This window comes from Schistocerca piceifrons, chromosome 10, assembly GCF_021461385.2.
Source record: "Schistocerca piceifrons isolate TAMUIC-IGC-003096 chromosome 10, iqSchPice1.1, whole genome shotgun sequence".
Classification (NCBI taxonomy): Eukaryota; Metazoa; Arthropoda; class Insecta; order Orthoptera; family Acrididae; genus Schistocerca; species Schistocerca piceifrons.
Genome location: NC_060147.1, coordinates 134056510 through 134071556, shown reverse-complemented (window position 1 = coordinate 134071556; position 15047 = coordinate 134056510). Strand labels below are relative to the sequence as shown.

At 45.4% G+C, this 15047-nt stretch overlaps 1 protein-coding gene across 1 annotated transcript in view; it reads left to right on the top strand.

The window, feature by feature from the left end:
- The window catches only part of LOC124718768 (AF4/FMR2 family member lilli), a 651060-nt gene that overhangs the window by 276637 nt on the left and 359376 nt on the right, over window positions 1-15047 (top strand). The window lies entirely within an intron of this gene.

The window sequence follows — 15047 nt, the reverse complement described above, 5'->3', positions numbered from 1 at the left end:
CAAAGAACGAAGTACTCGGTTTAAAAAGGGTGTAAGACAAGGCGGCTGGTCCCGGCGGAGGTTTGAGTTCTCCCTCGGGCATGGGTGTTGCGTGTATTTGTCCTTAGGATAATTTAGGTTAAGTAGTGTGTAACCTTAAGGACTGATGACCTTAGCAGTTAAGTCCCATAAGATTTGGTACACATTTGAACATTTTTGTAAGACAAGGATGTAGTCTTTCGCCCCCTACTTTTCAGTCTGTACATCGAAGAAGCAATGATAGAAATTAAAAATTCATGGTGAAATGATACTAGTGATACGATTAGCTGATGACATTTCTAACTTGAGCGAAAGTGAATAAGAATTATATGATCTTCTGAATCAAATGAACATTCTAATGAGTACAGAATATGGACTGAGAGTAAATCAAAGAAATATTAAAGTAATGAGAAGTAGTAGAAATGAGAAAATCGAGAAACTTAACATCAGGATTGATAGTCACGAAGTAGATGAAGTCAAGGAATTCTGCTACCTAGGCAGTAAAATAGCCAATGACGGACGGAGCAAGGAGGACATCAAAAGCAGACTAGCTATGGCAAAAAAAGGCATTCCAGGCCAAGAGAAGTCTACTAATATTAAATATCGGCCTTAAATTGAGGAAGAAATTTGACAGTGTACATTTGGAGTACAGCATTGTGCGGTAGTGAAAATTGGACTGTGGGGAAAATAGAAGAGAATCGAAGCATTGGAGGTGAGGTGCTACAGAATGTTCAAAATAAGATGGTGTGAGAATTTAAGGAATGAGGCGGTTTTCCACAGAATTGGCGAGGAAAGGCATGTACGAAAAATCCTCATGTGAAGAAGGGACAGGGTATACGACATCTGCTAAGACTCCAGCAAATTTCTTCCACTGGAGGGAGCTATAGAGGTTAAACACTGTAGGAGAAGACGGAATACATCCAGCAAATAATTGAGGACGTAAGTTGCAAGTGCTACTCTGATATGAAGAGCTTGCCACAGGAGAGGAATTCATGGTGGGCAGCATCAAACCAGTCAGAAGACTGATGACTCAAAAAAGTGTGTCTTAATGCTATCCCTAGCTATGGCCATTACTTCACACTCATACATGTTTTAAAAACTACCATTCGTGACACCGAATGGACTTTTTATCCAAGATTCCTTGCATTTTTGTAGGGCTGTGGCTCGATTATACTTGCGTGTAGACATCACCACCACCAGCGAACAAACTGATACAGCCGATGACCCTGTCTAATTGAGCGTTTATGAATTTTTGGCAGGTTAGCGCGCGTACTGCACTTCCTTGTAGCACATCGCTGAACGCACATTGACAGTTAACTCACAAACCCTGGTATCTGGGCCAGCATTCACTAGGACACGTTTGCTTCTATTATCGTCAGTTTTCTCTCTGCTCAGTCTGTGCTGTTAACTGTGATGTCCCCGGTGTACCGTGAATCGCAGCGGACATACGACGACGTCCAGATGTAATAAGGCCGTTTCCTCCGTTGCTGATTGTACCCGTTCAGTAAGAATGACTTACTGAGTTGCTGAAACAGCGCACTGCAAACCACCACCTGTACCAAAAACAACTGCTCGTTTGTAGTGAACTATTTCAAGTGCTTGACAGCTGTAGACTGTTGCTTCAAGAAAATTGTTATTGAGTTCTGTTACAAGATTTGCCCTTCCGCGATATGGACATGAGGTTTAGTTTTATTTCGCGACTGAGCGTTCTTAGAGAGCAACGTCAATTTACCCATAGGATAAAAGTCTTTCGTGCGTCGCAGTTCCGTAATATTTTTACATCTGTACGCATACAGTTACTCATACAGTATAATTAACTTCAGACCTCTCGCAGATAGTGCAGTTAGGTACAGTCTGAAAGAAAACTGCAGAAATATTTAATGGGACCTTGATGAGATATCAAAGGAATAAAAGTTTGGCAACTTGCTTTAAATCTTCACAAATCTAAAACTGCACACTTGACGAAACAATTAAAGGTAATCCGACATGACTGTAAATCAATTAGTCACAGTTTGGGTCGGCCTGCTCACACAAATACCTGTGATATAAACAGACTGATGGCAAAAACTCACTCGTGGGTATGGAAAGTGGCAGACTTCATCCACATCTACGTGATTACTCTGCTATTCATAATAAAGTGCCTGACAGAGGGTTCAACGAACCACCTGCAAGCTGTCTCTCTACCGTTCCACTCTCGAACGGCGCGTGGGAAAAACGAGCACTTAAATTTTTCTTTGCGAGTCCTCATTTCTCTTATTTTACCGCGATGAGCATTTATCCCTATGTAAGTGGATGCCAACAGAGTGTTTTCACAATCGGAGGAGAAAATTGGTGATTGAAATTTCACGAGAATATCCCATAGTAACGAAAAACGTCTTCGTTTTAATGATTGACAATCCAATTCACGTATCTTGCCTGTGACACTATCTCCCTGTTTCGCGATAATACAAAACGAGCTGCCCTTCTTAGAACTTTTTCGATGTCATCCGTCAGTCCCATCTGATGCAGATCCCACACCGCACAGCAATACTCCATAATAGGGCGGACAAGTCTAGTGTAAGCAGTCTATTTGGTAGACATGTTGCACCTTCTAAGTGTTCCGCCAGTGAATTGCAGTCTTTGGTTTGCTCTTCCCACAATGTCTATGTGATCGTTCCAGAATATAGAAATAAATTTAATAATTAGCATTACATTGTGCAATTAATATGAATTTTCAGTATGCTAGATATTTCGTAATTTGTAATGTTTTTGAAAGGAGGAATAATTTTAACTATACAAACAAAGCTAATAAATATCGATTGTAACTAATTAATTTCTTTTTATACATTTTTGCCTGACATACAACACGCCGTAAACAAAATCATGTGAAATTCTGTCAGTGAATTAACCGAGATAATGTTCGCGTATAAGAGATTCGAAAATATCCCTGGTATCAGCTATTTCTATAAAGACAGGTAATGCCAGAGGAGGGTGTTCCATTACAGCGTCCTAATCTGGCTGCTTTGAGGCGGCATGTTAATCTTCCTGACAGGCTCTCTGTTGCTAGCAGCGGACGCCAAAGTGGCTGACCCGGTGTTAAGTTTTGTTTGCGAAGGTGTTTTCTACTCACCGCTGCAGGGTAAGGCTTTTTGGTGTCATTCACGGCCTGAGGGGGGTTGCAGAGGCACCCCTCTCCTGCTCCACCCCTCCCCCCCCTCCCCCAGCCGTCACTCTCCGGGGTCCCTTGGCTGCTCTTGCTTGGTGGCCCAGCCTGGCCCCTGCCCTTTCCACCTTTTTATTCTCTTTACTCTTTTTCATTTGTTTTAATGCCTTGTCGTGATTGATCTTGTAACGATTTGTGTATGCTGTGTTTTTTCTGGGTTTTTGTCTGTTCTTTTTTATTTTGTAAGCTACACTTTTTTGCAGGATGTGCCTTTCGCTTCCTTCCTTTCATGACCACTCCTGGTTTGCCATTTGACGGATGACTGTTGGCCTTGCACTTTAATCCATTTCACACCAAAAAAAGTCTCATGGCTAGCGTTGCCGCCTCTGGATAATGGGGTCCAGGGTTCGATTCCCAGCTGGGTTGGGGATTTTCTGCCAGGGGACTGGGTGTTCGTGTTGTCCTTATGATTTCATCATCATCATCATACGTGACATTGACTAGACTGGACTGAGTAAAACATTGGACTGTGAGAAACGTAGGACTTTGCACAGGGCTGATGACAGAGCAGTTGAGCGCCCGACAAACCAGACATCAACACAACCAAACCAACCAATCACTTTTCAGTCAGACTTTCAAACAGGAGCATATTCGCTTCTTCAGTGCTCCGATAGGAGCATTTCTCCGTTCGGTCCCTTCTTTCCCTGCTACAACAGAGCACGTCACTCATGTGAAAAGAAATGTATTGTTCAGTAAACTGAAATAACACAAAACTAATTTTACGCCATAGACCAACTTCTATACGCATAAAAATTTTGTATGAACTTAGCACTACAAAATCGAGTTCTCAGGATCCTTCTAATGATCACGGAGACAGCTTAGTGTATATTTCTCCATGCTGCGCCACTTTATAAACTATATCTTCGACCCAGACCAGCTTTTCCATGCGTAGTTTACGTGTACTAGTAAGGTAACTTTGAAGTTCTGCATCTCGGAAACGGATAAAGATATGGACAAATTTTTCCAACAGTTAGAGGCAGGGATCTTAGGCGTATATCGTAAAAAATTTAGGCCAGTTGTTGTGCATAACGGTGTTTGAAAGCACGGCTCGGTTTTGGTGTGCTTAGGAGTTTTGAAAACGATAAGATGGCACTTCTAGATAAATTACAGAAATTTGCTGTGGTTCATTATTTATATATCTGCTGCAGATGGCGCAAACAAGGTGAGAAATGCTCTTTTCGGGTTTTCTCAGGAACCGTCCATCAACGAAATGATGCCTCCATAAGCCTCTACGCGCATAGTAGATGACATTTAATGCAAAAAAGAAGCATCTGATTTTCTCCATTCGCCTAATCCGTGTGAAATGTGTAATATTCAAAGTTACGCCGTATGCTGGTAAAATAGTGACACTAGAACGACCCTTCTGTAGGTTATACAAGTCGTCCCTACCACAGGGGCTATCCAAAACACTGCACCTCACCTTTCTATCACCAACACAACCCCAAGTATAAGTTCCAGAAAAATCCCGTTCTTACGTGCAGCGTTTTGAAACACAATACAGTTCTCTTCATGTGGCTGACGATAGGCTTTGCGTGTTCCATACGGGAACGGAAAGTGAAGAACTCCTCACAACTGCCTCAGTGGGAGGTGACGTCTGCCATTCACTTGACATTGGTTTACAGAATTCATACACTGACCGAACAAATCATAACATCCAAAAATAATTAATGTACAATTATGAACTGTCGTCAATACCTTTGTCTAGGTAACATATTTAAGTGATAATTAATTGAAATCCTCAGCTGCCGACAGGTGTTGTTGACATACCTCGATGGGGAAAGCTGAATAAATGTGCCCCGACCGGGACACGAACCCGGGATCTCCTGCTTACATGGCAGACGCTCTATCCATCTGAACCACCGAGGACACAGATGAATAGCGTGACTGCAGGGACTTATCCCTTGCACGCTTCCCGTGAGACCCACATTCCCAACTGTCCACAATCTACATGCGTACCTAATAGATATTTGCCCATCCACTCATTACTCGCGCACACTAAGGTGACGGTTCCCGTAAGAGTTCGGGCAACCTGTGCGCGTTCGAGAACAGTTACTATCTTCATACACAGTTAATGGCTACCCGGCCATTCACCTTAGTCTGTGCGAATGCGCACAGGTTGTCTGAGCTCTTACGGGAATCGACACCTTAGTGTGCTCGAGTAATGAGTTGATGGGCAAATATCTGTTAGGTACATTACATATGTAGATTGTGGACAGTTGGCAATGTGATTCTCGCGGGAAGCGTGCAAGGGGTAAGTCCTTCCAGTCACTCTGTTCATCTATGTCCTCTGCGGCTCAGATGGATAGAGCGTCTGCCATGTAAGGAGGAGATCCCAAGTTCGAGTCCCGGTCGGAGCACACATTTCCAGCTGTCCCATCGAGGTATAACACCACCACCTGTTGGCAGCTGAGAGTTTTAATTAATTATAATTTATTCTAGAGAAGCTGCACAGTCATCAATGGTATCTGTTCTTTCGAGAACAGTTAGTATCTTCATATATATATAACATATTTAAGTGATTAACACCGCTAGGTAACCAGTTACTGTTAGCGCGAGATAAGTCATTCCAGATGTGAAATGCTGAGACATTCGCTACCGGTGTAACGCCCAAAACGTTCAATGCAAGCATGCCAACCTGCTAGCGTTGTGTTGCACGGTTGTCAGATGGGATGGAGTTTCATGCCTGTTGCTGTTGGTCCGTCAATACAGGGACGGCTGATGCTGTTTGTGGATGACGCTGGGGGTGTCGTTCGATAGTGTCCAGTATCTTCTAGACTGGAGACATGTGGTGACCGACCAGGCCAGGGCAACATGTCGACACTCTGTAGAGCATGTGAGGTTACAATAGCGGTATGAGGGCGAGCATTATCCCGTTGGAAAACACCCCCGGGAATGCTGTTCGTGAATGGCAGCATAACAGGTCGAATAACCAGACTGACGTACAACTTTGCAGTCAGGGTGCGTGGGGTAGCCACGAGAGTGTTCATGCTCTCACCCGAAATCGTACCCAAGACCATATAACTTCAGGAGTAGGTGGAGTATGTCTAGCACGCAGACAGGTTCGATGCAGGCACTCAGCTGGTCCCCTCCCAACCGACACACAGCCATCGTTGGCAATGATACAGATCGAGATTTCATCAGAAAACACGACAGACCTCCACCCTGCCCTCAAATGGTCTCTCACTCGATACCACTGATGAAGCAAGTGGCTGTGGTTTGGGGTCAATGGAATGCACCACTACAGGGCATCTGGATCGGAGCTATTCTTCAAGTAACAAATTTGTAACAGTTCGCTGTGTCACAGTGGTACAGATGTAGTGCAGTGCGCCAGAGCCATACGTCGAACACGATGGTCTTCCCTCTCCGTAGCTCCTGGTCTACTTGCGAATGTTCAACTCGTCAGCACTGCTGCCAGCGATCATGTACAGTGGCTACGTCTTGCGAAGTGTTGCTGCAGTATTGCAGAAGGAACATCCAGCTTCTTGTGGCCCTACAACACCTCGTTCAGACTCAGTAGGGTGCTAATAACGGCCTTAAAGGCATTCCTGAGTAACATCAACACCACCACATCCACTCTCCAACGCAACTAACGCTCTCAGCCCTTAGAGCGTGTACTTAAAGCAAACCTGATTTGCATCCTCATAGTCTACATCTACATCTACATCCATACTCCGCAAGCCACCCGACGGTGTTTGGCGGAGGGTACCTTGAGTACCTCTATCGGTTCTCCCTCCTATTCCAGTCTCGTGATCGTGGAAAGAAGGATTGTCGGTATGCCTCTGTGTGGGCTCTAATCACTCTGATTTTATCCTCATGGTCTCTTCGCGAGATATATGTAGGAGGGAGCAATATACTGCTTGACTCCTCGGTGAAGGTATGTTCTCGAAACTTCAACAAAAGCCCGTACCGAGCTACTGAGCGTCTCTCCTGCAGAGTCTTCCACTGGAGTTTATCTGTCATCACCGTAACGCTTTCGCGATTACCAAATGATCATGTAACGAAGCGCGCTGCTCTCCGTTGGATCTTCTCTATCTCTCCTATCAACCCTATCTGGTACGTATCCCACACTGCTGAGCAGCATTCAAGCAGTGAGCGAACAAGCGTACTCTAACCTACTTCCTTTGTTTTCGGATTGCATTTCCTTAGGATTCTTCCTATGAATCTCAGTCTGGCATCTGCTTTACCGACGATCAACTTTATATGATCATTCCATTCTAAATCACTCCTAATGCCTACTCCCAGATAATTTATGGAATTAACTGCTTCCAGTTGCTGACCTCCCATATTGTAGCTAAATGATAAGCGATCTTTCTTTCTATGTATTCGCAGCACGTTACACTTGTGTACATTGAGATTCAATTGCCGTTCCCTGCACCATGCGTAAATTCGTTGCAGATCCTCCTGCATTTCAGTACAACTTTCCTCTCGATATACCACAGCATCATCCGCAAAAAGCACAGTGAACTTCCGATGTCATCCACAAGGTCATTTATGTATATTGTCAATAGCAACGGTCCTACGACACTCCCCTGCGGCACACCTGAAATCACTCTTACTTCGGAAGACTTCTCTCCACTGTGAATGACATGCTGCGTTCTGTTATCTATGAACTCTTCTAGTGACGTTGTTAGCGCCTCTCTTACGCCACCGGCACTAGATTTGAATATACACCATCTTTCAGATGTAAAATCACGCCTACCAACTATCTTTTATGTAAAATATTTTGAAAACATTATCAGCGATCTTTACAATTAAAATTTAAAGAATAACTTTTTATTTTTATTGGAGTGACCGGTTTCGATTCTATTTAAGAACCATCTTTGGACTCTGAAAAAACGTATTACTAGATATAGGGATCGTTATAATAGTCAGTATATATAGTAGAATGTAGAACTAATAAATAAATACCCAGAACGGTGGGTGGACTCCATGGGCAAGTTGCGCCGACACTCGGCGCTGCGCTGGAATAACTGCTAATCGGACAAGGAGGGAACGGTTATTAAATAGGCTTGGTCACGCCCACCATCCTGTGACATCATTGCTAGACAATCAGAAAGACGTCTATGATTAGGTAAATACAAGAAGTAGACTAAAAGTACGTCATAATTAAATTATATCGTAACATCAGTATAAACGATTATTCGTCATAAAATATAAACTATAAAGGTTCCTTGGTTTAAAATCGGCTAAAAGCATTCTGCCCTCTAACTATTCTGCGAAGATGCACCAAAGGTTGCTAAATCGACAGGTAGACGCTTCTAGCAAATATACATCGAGGGTTGCCGTGGAAACGGTGTCCTATTCCGATACGGCAGTCTACACAGCTGTCAAAGACTGCTGTAGGTGAAGACCAGCGTGCTCTCTCGATATAACATGTTGGAATCGATATAGCCAACCTTTGGTGCATCTTTTACAGAATTGACATTAGAGGGCAGCGTACTTTTAGCTGATTTTAAAGCAAGGAACCTTTATAGTTTATATTTTATAACGAATAATCATTTATAATGATATAACGATATAATTTAATTATGATGCACTTTTTGTCTACTTCTTGTATTTACCTAATCATAGACGTCTTTGTGATTGGCTAGCAATGATATCACACTCAGAACGTTGGGCGTCACTAAGCCTATTTAATAACCGTTCCCTCCTTGTCCGATTAGCAGTTATTCCAGCGTCGAGGGTCGACGCAACTTGCCCACGGGGTCCACCCATCGTTCTGGGTATATTTATTTATTTATTTATTACTTCTACATTCTGCTATATGTACTTAGTATTATAACGATCCCTCTATCGGGTAATATGTTTTTTCAGAGACTGAAGATGGTTCTTAAACAGAATCGAAACCGGTCGCTACAATAAAAATAAAAAGTTGCGATCAAAACTGTTTTTATTCCTTAATTTCTTTTATGTCGTTCAACTCCTCCTTGGGGTTGAGACATTTTTCCGTCAGTCTATGCAGACGTACGAGTAGGTGGAGATTCGTGTTTTGAGATGTGGGTGAGGATTGAATCGGAATTTTCTATAGACCATATCCGGAGCCACAGGAAATCTTTAAAAGCAATATTTGGCATGTTCCACCCCTGTCCGGGATTCCTCACTGTCTGCAAAACCAAGCGAATGAGCATCTCAGCACACTACAGTGCCGGCACATTTGGAAAGCAGCCAGTTTATTAGCTTCCGGACTGGGGAGTGACACGTGTGTAAAGTGAACTCCTGCGAGCCTGCACGGGTTCTCCATCGTCCGCCCGCCACATTCCACTGTCGTTTCTGCACCCACTCATAGATTCCAGTTCGCGTGACCGGGCTGCACCGGCTAGGCCAGTCCCGAGAGGGCGGGGAATCCCCGAGCTGCGTGCATTATTGACGGCATCAGCCACTGCCCGCACCCGTTGCGCAAGCTTGGCTCGCAGCACGGAAAATCGGAAAGGGAAGCTTCCAGAAAACGGGCTGAACTGTCGAAGCCCTGCAATCACTGCATTGCGACTGCCTTCATCTGCAGGATGGGCAAGAGGCCGCTGTATCCCCTGTGTAGCATCAATTCTTATCCCGCAGGTTGCTTTCTATGTTGCTCCTTATCAATTGTTGGAACTCGTGCTTCTGTGTTTTCGCCGTCGCGATCGAGTTTTACTTTGCAGCCATCGCAGATGTGAGCTGTTACAGTTACACTAATGAGGGCTGCTTACTGACAAGTGTGTAGGTCCACGAACGACAACGCCCAGGGAAGACAATGAGGTTATGTGAGCATTCTAGGAAAGGTTTAATAACACGCCAATGCGAAATACCAGACTTCTGGATTAGGAAAGGCGTGCTTTTGCTTTTGGCAGTGTCAGACAGGCCGCACAGTGACAGGAAAAAGACACAAGAAGGAATAGGTCCCGCAGTCTCCACTTCTGTTGAAAAATCTCCTACGAAGTCGATACGTAAGCATACTTTGGTAATCTATGTACCTAGGACAGTGACGTGAGACCAAGTAAAAAAGACCTTCAGGTCAGACTTTTTCGACTGCCGTTCTTAAATGAGACCAGAATGCCCGCGCTTTAGCATGGAGTACTTCTTTAACTCGATTTCTTAACTCAGTAAACCCTGCGAATTTAGTGATTTCAGATGAATGTGTCATTTAACGCAGCTCACGTGTTAGAAACATTGCCGTATGGGCCGAAGAGAGTCCTCGTTAAACTCTCGAGTTAAGAAATGAATCCGCCTCACGTAATGCTATGGGATCGCGCAGGATTAGCCGTGCGGTCTGAGGCTCTGCAGTCATGGACTGTGCGGCTGGTCCCTGCGGAAGTTTGAGTCCTCCCTCGGGCATGGGTGTGTGTGTGTTTGTCCTTAGGATAATTTAGGTCGAGTAGTGTGTAAGCTTAGGGACTGATGACCTTACCAGTTAAGTCCCTTAAGATTTCACACATACACATACACACACACACACACACACACACACACACACACACACACACACACACACACAAAATGATATGGGCAGCGATGACCTAACATCATCTGCATGGACCGTGTTTCTTTGAAGGGACTGTGAATGGCGCAAATAATTTACACATTTTACAAACGTGGTTAGTACCTCAGCTTGACGAAAGGGGCCTTACAGAACGCATATGGTTGCAGCAAGACGGAGCGCTTCCTCGCTACCCTCTTGCAGTGAGCGAGTTCCTAACTGAACACTTTCCAGAACGGTGCAAAGGTTGTGGTTCATCAGCAACACCAGTTAGCTTGGGATGGCGACAGAGAAGTCCTGACCTGACCACACTTGACAACTAGTTACGCGGAGCCATTAAGGCGCACGGATCCGAACGTCGTTACGCTACAAACGGAGAACTGTGCAATGATGCTGAAGATGCATTTTGCACCGTAACACCCTACATGCTCAAAGGTACGCCAAGAACAACATGGATGCGTGTGTAAATGTGTTTGCAGCGTAATGAGGAACATATCGTTGTGATGGACACTTAGTGCATGAGTACATACGTGTGCAGACAGAATTCAAACCAATAAGCATCCGATTCTAAGAGGTATGGCGTCTTTCCACCCACCCTGTACATACAGGAAACCCAACGCCATATTTCAGATGATGTGTATGGAAGCAGTCATAAAGTTTTAATTAACAACCCAATAAAATTGTTTCTTATGTTTTGTGGCTTTTCGCGAACCTGTCTGCGGCTTTTGATCACAGTTAAATCCCCGCGCCAGAGTACAGTAGCCTGCCGCTATGTGGGGGAAAACAAAATGGCACTGTCCGCTCAGCAAGTGTAGTATCGTTTGTTCAACGCTGCCACAGTCACTACTGAGATGGCGGAGGTGATACACTGATCAGGTGGCGTATTCACCTCGACTGTGCCCACGACGAAGAGTTGAGTGGTGGCAGATCGTCTCTCAAGTGGAGAACAGGGAATCAGAAGAGATGAGGAATAGCTCTCGAGGTGATACTGGACAAAGGGTACACCAGTCTGTTTCAAACGTCTTGCACGACACTGTCAATATGAAGATCGATTGCAGCCCACCGGGTTCCGGGACTGGTGGCGTGCATTCAGAAAGCCCGCCGAACCGAGAGACGATGGAAATATTACGGCCCGCCTGTTCTCCGGGCAATACTGATAGTGTCACTGTGATAGAGGAGCAAAGCGAGCAGCGGGGACAGGCGCGGGTTCACTGCCGCCAAAACAGGCGGAGACGGCAACCACCATCGGTCAACGTGATGCTGCTACCTTGTTTCCCGACTGTCATGGTGTAGTGCTAACACAGTATCATCTGTATAAATAAAAAGGCAGATGTACGTTTGTTCTAAATCGTCTATCTCCGAAAGTTCGTGTCCGATTGCTTTGAAAATCTGACACAACGTTGCGTTCTAATACGGCCTGTTTTTAGGTACCTATGCCTTTAATACACTACTGGCCATTAGAATTGTTGCACCAAGAAGAAATGCAGATGATAAACGGGTAATCATTGGACAAATATATTATACTAGAACTGACATTTGATTACATTTTCACACAAGTTGGGTGCGTAGATCCTGAGAAATCAGTACCCAGAACAACCACCTCTGGCCGTAATAACGGCCTTGATACGCCTGGGCATTGAGTCAAACAGAGATTGGATGGCGTGTACAGGTACAGCTGCCAATGCAGCTTCAACGCGATACCACAGTTCATCAAGAGTAGTGACTGGCGTATTGCGACGAGCCAGTTGCTCGGCCACCATTGACCAGACGTTTTCAATTGGTGAGAAATCTGGAGAATGTGCTGGCCAGGGCAGCAGTGGAACATTTTCTGTATCCAGAAAGGCCTGTACAGGACCTGCTACATGCGGTCGTCCATTATCCTGCTGAAATGTAGGGTTTCGCAGGGATCGAATGAAGGGTATAGCCACGGGTCGTAACACATCTGAAATGTAACGTCCACTGTTCAAAGTGACGTCAATTCGAACAAGAGGTGACAGAGACGTGTAACCAATGGCACCGCATACCATCACGCCGGGTGATACGCCAGTATGACGATGACGAATACACGCTTCCAATGTGCGTTCACCGCGATATCGCCAAACACGGATGCGACCATCACGATGCTGTAGACAGAACCTGGATTCATCCGAAAGAATGCCGTTTTGCCATTCGTGCACCCAGGTTCGTCGTTGAGTGGACCATCGCAGGCGCTCCTCTCTGTGATGCAGCGTCAAGGGTAACCGCAGCCATGGTCTCCGAGCTGATAGTCCATGCTGCTGCAAACGTCGTCGAACTGTTCGTGCAGATGGGCATTGAGTTGCTAACGTCCCCGTCTGTTGACTCAGGGATCGAGAAGTGGCTGCACGATCCGTTACAGCCGTGCGGATAAGATGCCTGTCATCTCGACTGCTAGTGATGCGAGGCCGTTGGGATCCAGCACGGCGTTCCGTATTACCCTCCTGAACCCACCGATTCCATATTCTGCTAATAGTCATTGGATCTCGACCAACGCGTGCAGCAATGTCACGGTACGATAAACAGCAATCGCAATAGGCTACAATCCGACCTTTATCAAACTCGGAAACGTGATGGTACGCATTTCTCCTGCTTACACGAGGCATCACAACAACGTTTCACCAGGCAACGCCGGTCAACTGCTGTTTGTGTATGAGAAATCGGTTGGAAACTTTCCTCATGTCAGCACGTTGTAGGTGTCGCCACCGGCGCCAACCTTGTGTGAATGCTCTGAAAAGGTAATTATTTGCATATCACACCATCTTCTTTGTGTCGGTTAAGTTTCTCGTTTGTAGGACGTCATGTTCGTAGTGTAGCAATGTTAATGGCCAGTAGTGCATGTTCCTTTTTTTTAATACACATGAGCGCCAAAGAAACCGGTACATGAATGTCTATACAAATACAGACGTATGTAAACAGACAATATGGCGCTGATGTCGGCAACGCCTGTATAAAGCGAAGTTGTTAGATCGGTTACTGCTGCTACAATGGCAAGTTACCAAGACTTAAGTGAGATTGAACGTGGTGTTAAAGTCAGCCCACGAACGATGGGACACAGAATCTGCGAGGTAGCTATTGAAGTGGGATTTTCCTGTACAACCATTGGGCGAGTGTGCTGTGAATATCAAGAATCCTGCAAAACATGAAGTCTCCGACATCGCTGCAGCCGGTAAAAGATATTCCAAGAACGGAACCAACGACGACTGATGAGATTCGTTCAACGTGACAGCAGTGTAGCCCTTCCACAAATTGCTGCAGATTTCACTCCCGGGCCATGAGCAAGTTTGAGCGTGCGAACTATTCAACGAAACGTCATCGATATTGGCTTTCGGAGCCGAAGGTCCGCTAGTGTACCGTTGATGAGTGTACGACACAAAGCTTTACGCCTGGCCTTGACTGTTGATAGCTGGAAACATATTGCCTGGTAGGACGAGTCTCGTTTCTAACTGTCGAGTGGATGGATGTGCACGGGTATGGAGACAATCTCATGAATCCGTGGCCCCTGCGTGTCAGCAGGCGAATGTTCAAGCTGGTGGAGATTGTGTAATGGTGTGGGGCGTGTGCAGTTGGAGTGATTTGGGTCCCCTGATAAGTCTACATACGACTCTGCATCCGTTCACACCTATTGTGCATTTCCACAGGCTTGGGCAGTTCCAGCAGGACAATGCGACACCCCACACGTCCAGAATTGCTACATAGTGGCTCCAGGAACACTCTTCTGCGTTTAAACACTTCCGCTGGCCACCAGAATCCGCAAACATGAACATTATTGAGCGTATCTGGGATACCTTGCAACCTGCTGTTCAGAAGAGATCTCCACCCCCTCCTACTCTTACTGATTTATGGGCAGCCCTGCAGGATTCATGTTGTCAGTTCTCTCCAGTACTACTTCAGACATTAGTCGAGTCCATGCCACGTCGAATTGCGTCACTTGTGTGTGCTCGCGGGGGTTCTGCACGATACTAGGCGGGTGTACCTGTTTCTTTGGATCTTTTGTGTATTTCATGCATGTGAAGCATACACCGAGATGACAAGTCATGGGGTACCCCCTAATATCGTCCAGTATAGTGCAGCAACTCCTCGCTGCAAGTCCCCAAACAACTATTCAGCTACGCTGCCTACACAGCTGCCCATAACAGCGAAAGTATTGCCGGTATAGTATCTTCTGCATGAACTGACCTCTCTATTATGTCCCATAAATGTTTCGTGGGATTCATATCTGGGTGGCGATATTATTCGCTCGAACTGTCCAGAATGTTCAAACCGATCGCAGACAGCTGTGGTCCGCTGACATGGCACATTGTCATCCATAGAAATACCGTCATTGCTTGGGAATATGAAATCCACGCTCTCCAAGTA